At 40.9% G+C, this 13,136-nt stretch overlaps 1 pseudogene; it reads left to right on the top strand.

The window, feature by feature from the left end:
- LOC143624197 (berberine bridge enzyme-like 22 pseudogene) lies at positions 1 to 1,011 on the top strand (annotated as a pseudogene).
- The last annotated feature ends 12,125 nt before the right edge of the window (positions 1,012 to 13,136 follow it).

The raw sequence follows: 13,136 nt of genomic DNA on the forward strand, positions 1-13,136 counted from the left end.
ATGGTCAGAAAATACGGCCTATCGGCAGATAACGTCATTGATGCTTACTTAGTTGACGCCAAAGGGCGTTTCCTCGATAGGAAAACGATGGGTGAAGATCTCTTTTGGGCCATTCGAGGTGGCGGAGGGGCGAGCTTTGGTGTCATCGTCTCGTGGAAAATCAAGCTCGTGAGAGTCCCGCCAAAAGTCACGGTTTTTAACGTTTACAAGAACATGGATCAACACACCATCGGTATCATCCATCATTGGCAACACATAGCACACAAGATGAAAAACGAGCTTGTTATTAGAGTACTTATTCAATATGTGCATGGTGATTCAAATACTTCGGTTCAAGCGTTATTCAACTCGCTTTTCTTAGGGGAACTTAACGACCTTATCCCGTTAATGAACGAAACGTTCCCTCAACTGGGTCTAAAAGCAGAAGATTGTATCGAAATGAGTTGGATAGACTCGGTCGTCTTCTTCGCTAGCTTAAAGGGAACCCGGGAATTGTTACAAAGTAACAAAACCGACCCCCACGTGAGCTACTTCAAGGCAAAATCCGACTTCGTGACAAAACCTATACTGCGACACGCATTTGTACGGATCCAAGAACAATTCCATCAACAGAAACTCGTGTACATGATAATGGATCCGTACGGTGGACGGATGAACGAGATTTCAGAAACGCACATTCCATTCCCTCACCGAAGAGGGAACTTGTACAATGTACAATACTTGGTGAAATGGGAAGTCAACGGTGTTCGAGCAACAAACGAGCATATCCATTGGCTCAGGGACTTGTACAAGTACATGGAACCGTATGTTTCAAAACACCCGAGAAGGGCATACCTTAATTATAGAGATTTAGATATTGGAATGAACCCGCACACAAACACGAGTTACTCGGAAGCGAAGGAGTGGGGTGAGAAGTACGTTAAGGGTAACTTCAAGAGGTTGACAAAAGTTAAGAGCAGAGTAGATCCAGATAACTTCTTCAGAAATGAACAAAGTATCCCACTTCATTAACACTAACAAGTGTGCTAATATAAGTATGATTAATGAATATTACGGGGTTATCAAAGTAACTGGCATAGCTTTCTATTCAATGAGCCGAGAATCACTATACTAGTTTCATGAATCAAGAATCAATGGCTTGGTTACAGTTTTTCATTAATACCAAGTTTGTAATACAAGGAAAAGTAATTAATCAAATAATTGGTATAGAAAATGATGATGGACCAAAACTGAAACAAAAGAGAGACAGTTTGTGAAACACTTGAGATCAACACGCTAAAATCTCGAAACAAATACGTGTAAATGAGCTCAAGCCTAAGTTGGAGTTCAATTAATAAACAAGCTCAAGCTCGAGCTTCACATACTAAGCTGAGCCTAAGCAAGCTATAATAATTCTTTTTTTTCCTTTAATGTTATACCTAAATTTATTACAAAAATATCAATATAATACACACAGTTTGTAATATATAAAATTATAACACATAATATAATAAATCTATATATAGGTAAATACAAGCCGTTGAGAACATGACCCGACTCGTTTACACCACTACTAAAATTCATACACACTTGCCTTGCCATTCGGCCTAGAATATATGTGGCGAAATGGCCGGGCTGGGTAACAGTGTAGAATGTTCGGGCTGGGTAACGGGTCAGAACGGTAGAATAGTTAGGCCGGGTAACGAGCCAAATGGCCTCAGGTCAAAATGAACCGATTTAGAAAAAGAAAAAGGTTATTTTGGTTTGGGCAAAATACGGCCCGGTTAAAAAGGTTACTTTAGTTAGAGTAACGAAGGGTCGCTTTAAAAAATTGGTCATGCCCCTTTTAGAATACTGGCTTTTCAAACGTACAATGGGCAATTGCCAATTGGGATACTGGGATACTTCCTGAACAAAATGGATCTTGCAAGCCACCCAATAACTAATTAAGGTAGTACATAGCTTATGCAATTAATTAGGAATAACTAACAAGCACAATATTAAGGATTTAAGGGGGGCAACAATTACTTAGGGTGGGTCGGCGGTTGTTAGTTCACGATTTTTATACTGAGGATCATTTATCCTTGACTGTCTTTTGATAGTTTATCCTTGAAATTTATATCAGGATATAAAGGATCGACGATCCTCGGTATTACTTGTTTACTAATGATGGCATTTAGTGTGGTGATGTGTTAGACAGGTATAACAACTTTAAGGCGAACTTGCATCAATTATCCTCACGGGACATTCTATAGCTGGAACGTGGATCTAGGATCCTAACTCAACATAGCTGATTATGGATGAACTCTCTAGAAGATTGATGTTTAAATATCAATAACGGCTGTGTGACTCGTTCTTCCGCTTATCTCGCTACTGAACGACTATACGCACGTGGTCAAAGTTATGGAGCGGCTAGTGGAGGACTTCCGTGTAATTAGGAAATATTGTTATTATTGTTATCTTATTTAAACGAGCTATGATCGAGTAGGAAAACACATGTACTTACACACACTCTAGAGAAAAACGATTACTCTACACACTAGCATACTTTGTAATCTCGATCATATTCTCCACCACACTTGTAATCATATTTCCGTTCATTAATAAACTTGACGGTGATAGTTTTCATTGTCCGGGGGTTTTTTGTGCCGGAGACCACGATAACCATATACCCATCGACCAAAGGTTACCTTGTTGATCATTGACTAAAGTACTTTGACCAAAGATTATCCTATTAATCCTTGACCGGAGCTATTTTACCAACGATTGCCTTAATAAGTTTTGACCGAAGTAAGACTATCGTGATTAAGGGCTTTTTCCCTCGTGATTAAACCATTGTGTTCACCGATATCACGCTTATGCACTCGTAATTATCTAATTGGCAACTTACCTCATAAAACAGATTTGGATACTTGATCCTTAGCTGATTTTTGTCCAAAACAATTTGGCGCCCATCGTGGGGCAATTGGTGTTATAATCCATATTATTCTTATCAACCTTCATTTTTCCATACCCTAAACACTCGCAATGGCCTCTCAATCAACCTCTGCATCGTCAACCATGCCATCGTCGGTTTCTCTCTAATCAAGGACCTTGCCGTCGATGCCTCCGCCAATCATGGGAGCACAACGAACTGCTGCTACTGGAAGCAAGACGCACCTACCAGTCTTCCAGAGCTCGAAAACCATTGCCGCTACCCCGGTGGTTAATACTAACAGTGATGTTTCATCTATGTTTTTGCAGGTTAAAGCATATATGGAGCAGCAGAACAAGACCAACCAAAGGATCCTTCGTGAGATAGAAGATCTCAGGAAGAATAAGAGGCCAGCAGAAGATCTCACTCCCTTGGTACCCAGGATGCTGGATTTCACCAGTCCAGGATCCATGGCTCAGCCTTCGCAAGGATCCTCAGTGTTTCAGCCAGGATCCTCTATCCTGCAACCAGGGTCCATGGGTCAACAAGTTCAAGGATCCTCACTCTTTCATCCAGGATCATCCATCCTTCAACAGGGGCCCATGGGTCAGCAGGCTCAAGAATCCTCACTCTTTCAGTCAGGATCACATATCCTTCAACAAGGGTCCGTGGGTCAATACGCTCAAGGATCTTCGCTATTTCAGCAGGGTCGTCGGTCATTCCACCAGGGTCCTCTGGATTATATGTTCAAGGGTCCTATAATTCTCAACCTCAAGGGTCCTTCTTTCAGAATCAAGGATCCTCAGGAATCCAACATCTACAATATTCCGAAGTCCATGATGGGGACATAATCCCCATGCAGACCATAGCTTCTGGAGGACCCACTCCGATTACTGAATCCTCTTTTCCTAGATACTCGTCTGGAATACCAAACTCCACCCAGCAGAGAGGTAACTGGTACGATCCTATATCTTTAGATACTAACCATGTTCCCTTGCAAGATTCAGGCATCAACCAGGCCATGGCTAAGGAGTTACAAAAGCTAAAGGATATGATATCCAGTGTCCCGGGGGTGATACGTCCAATTCCTGAGATACCGGAGGGAAGTCACAAATTATCCAAATTCGCTCCGCCCATATGTGATGCTGAAATTCCGAAGCGGTTCCAAACTCCCAACATGAAGACGTATGATGGGAGCACCGATCCTGAGGAACATGTTGCCCAGTATAGGGAAATGATGGAAATTAAACCTATTCCTGAAAGACTCAAAGAGGCTTGCCTTTGTAAAGGATATGGAGCCACACTGACGGGAGCTGCACTAAAATGGCTGCTAAGCCTCCCCCCTTTCTCGGTTACATCTTTCTCTCATTTAGTTAATTTGTTTAACACTCAATTTTCCTGTAGTCAGAAATTTGAGAGGTTAACTAGTGATTTATATCGTGTTATCCAGCCTAGTGATGAATCCCTTAGGGATTTCGTTACCAGGTTCGGCAAGGAAGCTCTAGAAATCTCAAACCTTGATATGACTACTGCTGTTGAAGCATTCAAGATGGGAATTCAAAAGAGCTCCCCTTTTTATGATGATTTAGTGATGACTCCGTGCAGGACATTAGATGAAGTCAGAAGCAAGGCATTAAGGTACATCCGCTTGGAAAAAGATAAAAAGATTCAGGATCGTCTCGGGGGACAAACGAAACAAGAAACTCCTGAGAAGAATAAAGGATCTTGGAATAGGAACAACAATTCGAAGCCATACGTCAAGTTCAACAATCAGAACGTACGGGCAGTTGAAGAAGGAGATGACGATGAAGACTATCCTTGCATTTTCGACTATTGTTTATTTGTAGATACTCATGGCTTGATTTGTGCTATGAAGGATCTGGGAGAAAAAGCAAGGTGGCCCCAAAAAATTGAGAAGGTTGCCGGCTTCAAGGACAAGTCTAAGTGGTGCGCCTTCCACGAAGATTTTGGCCACGCGACAGACGAATGCATCGGGCTTAAGGAAGGAGATTGGATACCTCCTGAGCAAGGGTCACTTTAAAGAACTCTTGGGAAGGAAGAAATCCAAGATCCAGGATCCTGAGGACCTTCCACAAAAAGCAACACCACCGCCGTCGGATGCTCATGTGATCAACTTTGTCTCTAGAGACTACGAATTGTTTAGAGATTCTTGTGCCATAGAAGAAAGTCCCGTAGAAGAATTCGAATTGGACAATGAAAGAAGACCACTCATCCCCACTACTCGGGTGACTGATCAGAGAGTCTTTTTCAATTCAAGGATCCAGGATCCTCAGCAAAACAAGCCAGATGTACCAGCAATTAATTTCATCTCGGGAGGTTTAGACATATGTGGAACTTCTTTCTCTGCAGCAAAAAGATTCGCCAAGGAGATCAAAATGGATAACGAAGATCATCCAATAGTATCAACCACATTAAAAACAAAAAAGAGAATTTTCTTCGATGAAGAAGACAAGCTGAACATTCAGGATCCTCACCATGACGGTTTGATTATTACTTTGTTTATCTCTAACCATTATGTATGCAGGATCCTGGTAGACGGGGGCAGCTCAGTCAACATTATCCAGCATGATGTCCTCAAAAAGATGAACATCCTTGATTCAGAGATCATCCCTAGAACATCGGTGCTAGTCGGTTTCAGTGGCTAAACCAAAAAGACATTGGGGGACATCAACCTCCCAATTTATATCGAAGGGTTAAATTCATACCAAAAATTTTGTTTTATAGATAACCTTTCCTGTTGCAATGTTATTTTAGGTAGGCCTTGGCTCCATGGAATGAAGGCCGTAGCTTCAACTTACCACCAGTGCATCAAGCTACCAACTCCTTGGGGAGTTGTAAAGATAGTAGGTGACCATGCGGAGGCTAAGAACTACTATTCATCATCAATGAAGCCAGCAGCCAAACCAACTATAGCATAGCAATTACAGCAACATCCTAGGGACGTGCTGGAAGCTCGGGAGAAAGACTTTAAAGAAGTATCGTTGGACCCCGAAGATCCAGAAATAAAGGTGTTCCTAGGATCAAGTTGTTGATACATGATGTCAGTAGTTCAGTATCTAGTGTCTGTAATCGTGTTAGTTGGTTTTGTTATGTTTTAGTTAAGTTGTTTCACAAGTTCGCCTGTTATAAGCGAACTTGTGGAACAAGCGAAGTTATTGACAACTTCGCCTAGCATGTTAGGCGAAGTTGTCGAAGGGTATATATGTTTAGGCTACGGCTTGTTTTAAAAAAAGTGGTTCAGTACGTGTAATTGTGATTGGGATATCACGTGTTAAAAGAGTTGCAATACAACGTGTTTATTGAGTACTGTAACGTGTCTTTGTACTTGGGTTTAACGTATATCGCGTCTAACACTCGTATCGTCTTACGTAGGGATTCCGCACCTACGTAATACGAGATATTTCCGTGTAGATCCGGCTAGGAACCTACAGTTGGTATCAGAGCATTTGCTCGTGATTGTGTGGTTCGGGATTATCACACGAGTGTAGAAATCGTTCCGTTCGACTATTCGCGGGACGAGTTTACGTTGAAATACCGATTTTTTGTGTCCTAACCATCTCCCACTATCAAATACAACCCATTACATCTCCACATACCTCGCAACACGTCAAATTAAAACCTGCAAAAACCTTTTGTTCATCAGGCGAAGTTGCCGCCACTGTTTGTAGGGTTTAGGCGAAGATATAAGTTTAAGCGAAGTTATCTTTAACTTCGCCTGTCTCACAAGTTCGCTTAAATTAAGCGAAGTTGTCAATAAGCGAAATTAACATCAGGCGAAGTTAAGAAGTAAGCGAAGTTAAGGCTTTAGCGAAGTTGAGTATAAGCGAAGTTAAGCTTAAGCGAAGTTAAGCATAACTTCGCCTACTGGGTACTGTTCAGAATAATAAAATATTATTTTTGGGTCTCTTTGTGTTTTCGAGTCGTATTTCTTTCAAAGATGACTTCTATAAACATTACGGAACTGGTAAAGATGGAGGTGGAAGCAGGTTCAGCTACTAAGGCTCCGAAAATGCTTATGGGTACCGATTTTGTTGCTTGGAAAGATCAGTTTGAACAGTATGTTAAATATCAAGATGCTAAAATGTGGGTGTGCATACAAGATGGATACATTCCACCAACGGCCTTGTTTGAGGGTCGTGATCAAATAAAGAAGTACAGTAAGATGGATGAGGAGGAGAGGAAAATGTATGAGGCAGAGAGTAAAGCTCATGCGGCGATCACCATGGCTCTTCCACAAGAGATTCTTCACACATTCAGGAAATACAAAACCGCTAGAGAGCTATGGGAAGCGCTAGAAAATCGATATGAAGGTAATGTGGGGATACGTGCATCCAAAATTAAGCTACTAAAAACCCAATTCTCGGTGTTCAAATATTTGAAAAATGAATCACTTGATGATATCATCACAAGATATTATCACCTGATGACCGAACTCAGCAATTACTCCACTGTATACAAAGAAGAGGAGATAGTAGAGAAACTTCTTGATGCTCTTCCACCGAAATGGGAAATGTACACGGTTTTGATGAGAGAAGATAAAGAGTTTGCCGATATTGATTTGGAAACAGCAGTCAATAAATTACGAACTTTTGAACTAAACATGGTTCGGAAAGAGACACCAACTGATCAGGTTCAGGATCCGGGAATGTACGGTGCAAAAGTTAGTTCACGTTCAAGTTCAAAGTCAGAATCATCTGCTTACTACTCAAAGGGAGACTCAAGCTTAAACTCAACTCATGATGGTCATGTGACTCTCAACATGGATGGTGATGTATGTTTCGTAGTTGCAGGAAATAATTCTTCAAAACCTCAAGCCACAACTGGTAATTTTTCATCAAATTCTCAAACCAACAAATACTCACAGATGCCCATGAGTGTTAAATCAGCTGAACAACAGTTTGCCCTCTATGCATCTTTTATTGCATCTTATGAGAATTACATCAAAGGTAAAATAGTCGATCCCGCAACTTTGGATGAAGACTATGATCAGATTGATGCTGATGATCTGGAAGTGATGGATCTGCAGTGGCAGATGGCGATGATAGTAAGAAGAGTTAAACGGTTCATGAAGAAAACGGATAGAAAGTTCGTTGGTGAAAGAACAGGGTTTGACAAGTCAAAGGTTCGATACTATAACTGTCAACAAAATGGTCACTTTGCAAAGGAATGTATAAATGAGAGAGTCGAACGCAGCCAGAACAGGCCTGCACAACAGAATGGGGGAGATAGTGAGAATAAGGTTATGGTATCTAGACACAATAGTGGGTATAACTGGAATCTACAGGTTGAGGAAGTCTTCGAACAGGCAAATTTAATTAACATCGAAACTGGAGGAAGCGAGAGAGAGACGGGAGAAAATCAAGCTTACATGGTAGAAGTGAACGATCAGCTTTCTGAGGTAAGTTCTGAACTCCCTTGTATGCAATGTGAAAATCTGTCTGAACAATTGAAAACAATAACTGATCAGTTTGTTAGTTTGGACGCTCAATTTAAAAAATTAAAAGAAGATCATCATTACACTAAAACTAGAGAAAACAGTTATTATGTAAAAATAAAAGCTAGTGAAAAGGATATCAGAAGTCTTAAAGCCAGTCTAGCTGAAAAAATACAAGTAATTGATCTTAGTTATGAAGTTTTAGAGGAAAAAACCAAACTAATTGCTGATAGGGATAAACAGATAGCTGATTACCAGGTAAAAGTGGTGGAATTAAACATAAAAATTGAACAATTTAGAAACTCCTCAGCAATGCTTGATCACATCGTAAGTGTTCAACGTTCCCCAGTTAAAAAGGGGGGAATTGGATATTCTGAAGTTCCACCACCATATAACCATAACTATACGTATGATCCTAGTAATCAGAAATCTGTTGATGTTGAAATTAGTCAGACAGTTCCTGTCAAAGTTTCGATTAAAGAACCCGAAGTTAGTAAAAGCCAAACATGTAAGCCTGTTTCGAATGTTAAGATTTCTGTCCCTAGTTCTGTCTCATCAGATTCGGATAAGACAACCGAATCTAGTGAGATAAAAGAAGAGGTAGTGTTACTAAAACGTGGGGAGGAATATAAGCCAACTGAAAAGAACTCTCCCCTAGACCCGTTTGTCCCACCATATGTTAGACAAACGAATAGTAATGCAACCTCAACATCTGAAACAACTGTTGAGACGAAGGTTGAACACAGGAGTTGTTTCAGATGCAATCAAATCGGACATCTAATTGCTAATTTCCCTTTAAATCAAAGAGAATTCAGAGGAATGAGGCCTCCGAAAACTGAAAATAAAACGAATGGTAATTACTATACTGGTAGGAATGCGAACTCACCAAAGTTCAGACATTGGACTAATCCAAGATCTCAAAGAAATCGATCTCAGTTTTACCCAGTTAACAACCAAACAAACAGATTTAATTCAGTTAATCCACTAAGGTTTGGATGGCCTCATAGTCAATTCTCAAGAAGGTATCCTTACAGAACTTACAGAAATCATTCTCAAACTAACTTTGGATTACCAAGGTATGGGATGCCAGTTAACAGATTTAATCGACCCAAGACCAATAGGTCTTGGGTCCCCATATTTTAATCCTTTGCTTTAATCGTGCAGGAACAGTTGAACAGGACTGTAAACAATCTGTGGGTTGTAGATAGTGGCTGTTCCCGGCACATGACTGGTAACAAGAATTTGTTACATGAATGGAAACCTGTTCAAGGAGGAAGACTTAGTTTTGCTGGAGAGAGCGGAGGTAGAATTACTGGTATTGGAACCGTAACAAATGGAAAAATGAAGTTAGAAAAGGTGAATTTTGTTGAGGAATTGAAGCATAATTTGTTGAGCGTATCTCAGATTTGTGACAAAGAGTACACAGTGCACTTTACCAAAAATGAAGCAATTGTTGTGTATCCTGGTTTCAAGATACCAGAGGCATGGGTGGTGATGAAGGCTCCAAGAGAAAAGAACACATACGTCATGGATATGAGGTCAACTGAGATGACAACAGAAGAATCATGTCTTCTGTCAAAGGCAACTGAATCTGAGTCCGAGTTATGGCATCGAAGAATGGGGCATATACATCTTTGAAAAATGAAATACATTGTCAAGAATGGGCTAGTGCTTGGTGTTCCCTTAAAGAATTTCAACTTTGAAGATCAATGCTTATCGTGCAAGAAGGGAAAACAACACAAGAAACCTCATCACTCCAAGATGGTTAACTCAATTGTCAGTACACTAGACTTACTTCACATGGATCTCTTTGGTCCCGTGAATGTAAAGAGTCTTGGTGGAATTTCATACTGCTTGGTAGTAACTGATGATTACTCGCTATACTCTTGGGTGTATTTTCTGAAGACAAAGGATGAGACGGTTCAGTTGGTTATTAACTTGATTACCAAGGTTGAGAATATTATGGGGAGAAAGGTTAAGTACATCAGGAGTGATAATGGGACAGAGTTCAAAAACTACCAGATGGAGTTGTTCTTCTTACAGAAAGGGATAGAACACCAGTACAGCGCCCCGTATACTCCGCAACAAAATGGGGTGGCTGAGAGGAAGAACAGGACGCTAATTGAAGGAGCCAGAACCATGCTGGCTAATGCTAAACTTCCAGTGGTGTTCCGGGCTGAAGCAGTTGCCACAGCCTGTTATATCCTTAATCGTGTTTTAACTGTTAAAAGGCTAAATAAAACTTGTTATGAACTTATGCATGGTCGAAAGCCAAACTTGAATGGTCTCGAACCATTCGGGTCCCCATGTACGATATTAAAGACAAACTCTAAATTTTGTGAGAAAGCCGACGAAGGTATTTTAGTCGGTTATGTTGTTGGGACACCCAACAGAAGAGTCTTTAATTTATCGAACAGCAAGGTTGAAGTGGTATGTAACACCGACATCACGAGTTACAAACCACCAATGCCCAGCACGGGACCCGCTGAAGCTTTTGACTATGACAAACTGTTCAAATCCTTTAATATGCCTTACTTGGATTTTGCAGAAGTTGATGAGAAAATTGCTTCACAAATTTTGTATGATGAGGAGGAAAATATTGTGCAACGTCCACGATACGATGAAAGTCAACCTTCCACGTCAAGTGCTGTTAATGAAGAAGAATTTTACAACCCTTTTCACTCTCAACAACAATCACCCATTAATGAACTCTCTTCGAACCTGGAAGACAATCTGCAAGTCAGTTCGGTTCCGACTACTGGAGTTCACAAAAATCACCCTTTAGAGAACGTGATAGGTGATCTGTCTGAGGACGTACAAACAAGACGAAGCTTGAATGAGCACACCTGTGTTTACGCAAGCATTAAAGAAACACATATCATTAACGAGTGCTTGTACACCTGCTTCATCAGCCAGATTGAACCAAAGAACTATCAAATGGCTCTAAAAGACAGCTCGTGGGTCGAAGCCATGCAAGTAGAGTTAGCCCAGTTCGAGAAGATGGAGGTATGGAAATTGGTTGCAAAACCGAAGAATTTGCATGCGATTGGCACCAAATGGGTTTTCAAATGTAAGAGAGATGAGAAAGGGATAATCATCAGGAACAAGGCGAGGCTGATCGTAAAAGGGTTTAATCAGCAAGAAGGGATCGACTACAATGAAGTGTTTGCTCCTGTGGCAAGATTGGAAGCGATTCGTTTGTTTTTGGCATTTGTTGCACACAATGAGATGAAGGTGTTCCAGTTAGATGTGAAAAGTGCGTTTCTTAATGGTAAAGTCGATGAGGTTGTGTACGTTGAGCAGCCTCCAGGTTTTTCTGACCCAGACTTTCCTGATCACGTGTACAAGTTAAGTAAAGCGCTATATGGACTACATCAGGCCCCTCGTGCCTGGTACGCAACCTTGTCTGATTACTTACTTGAGAATGAGTTCGAAAGAGGAAAGATCGACAGCACGCTGTTTATCAAGAAAAAGGGGGGAGACTTTCTCCTAGTTCAAGTCTACGTGGACGACATCATCTTTGCTGCTTCAAAAGTCGCCATGTGTCAGGAATTTGAGGAAGTCATGAAAAGGAGGTTTGAAATGAGCGCAGTGGGTGAATTAACGTTCTTTTTAGGATTGCAGGTCGATCAGAAGAAAGATGGGATGTTCATCCATCAAACTAAATATGTCCAAGACGTTCTCAAACGCTTCAAGATGGAGGACAGCACTCCATTTGATACTCCGGTTTGCGTCAACCACAAGCTGGGTGCTGATTCAGACAGTGACGCAGATGTGGACCCCACCCAATATCGAGCAATCATAGGTTCTTTAATGTATTTAACTGCATCTAGACCTGACATTATGTTTGCAGTTTGTCTCTGTGCTCGATTTCAGGCAAGCCCAAAGGAATCTCACATGAAGGGAGTGAAGAGAATACTGCGGTATCTCAAAGGCAAGCCTAAGCTGGGATTGTGGTACACGAAAGGGGGAGACCTGGACTTGGTTGCTTACACGGATTCTGACTATGGAGGTTGCAATCAGAATCGGAAGTCGACAACCGGTGGATGCCGGTTTCTGGGAGGAAGATTGGTGTCCTGGCAGTGCAAAAAGCAGACCTCTGTAACCATTTCTACCTGTGAAGCAGAGTACATGGCAACATCAAACTGCTGCTCCTAGGTTCTTTGGATACAACAGCAATTGCGCGATTACGGTCTGAATTTCACTCAAACTCCTATTTGCATTGATAACACTGCAGCGATCTCAGTAACTAACAATCCCGTAAAGCACAGCAAAACTAAACACATTGACATTCGTCATCATTTTATACGGGATTGTGCTGAGAAGAAATTAATAGTGCTCGAAAAGGTTGATTCGCTAGATAATTTCGTTGATCTTTTTACTAAAGCGTTTGACAGAACTCGTTTTCAAAACCTTGTTGAGTTTAATGGGATGATCAATCCCGAGTAACCGTATTTTTCGTTTTTACTTAAAAAAAAATCATTATCGCTTAGAATTATGTCGGTTGCTTCAGTTTGAAGGACATATCTTCGGATGTGTTTGGTCCTCACTTCTAACAGTAGATTATGAGGATAGCCATTAACCAGATGACTGAAAGCGACTGGGGCGGTTTATGATGTGTTTTTATTATGTCGCTGAAAAATAGTCGTTCATACATAGTTAAAAGGATGCATATTCGTATGTGGTCAGTCCAGCTGATCCATTAGATCTTCAGGATAGCCGTTTACATGTTGACTTTGACTTGATCGGGGCGATAGAATTTAAATTTTTTTCGGGGAGATGATACAA

The sequence above is a fragment of the Bidens hawaiensis genome, unplaced genomic scaffold (genome assembly GCF_021521415.1).
Source record: "Bidens hawaiensis isolate Kalapana, Puna unplaced genomic scaffold, B.hawaiensis_p1.1 tig00003698_1, whole genome shotgun sequence".
NCBI classification, from domain to species: domain Eukaryota; kingdom Viridiplantae; phylum Streptophyta; class Magnoliopsida; order Asterales; family Asteraceae; genus Bidens; species Bidens hawaiensis.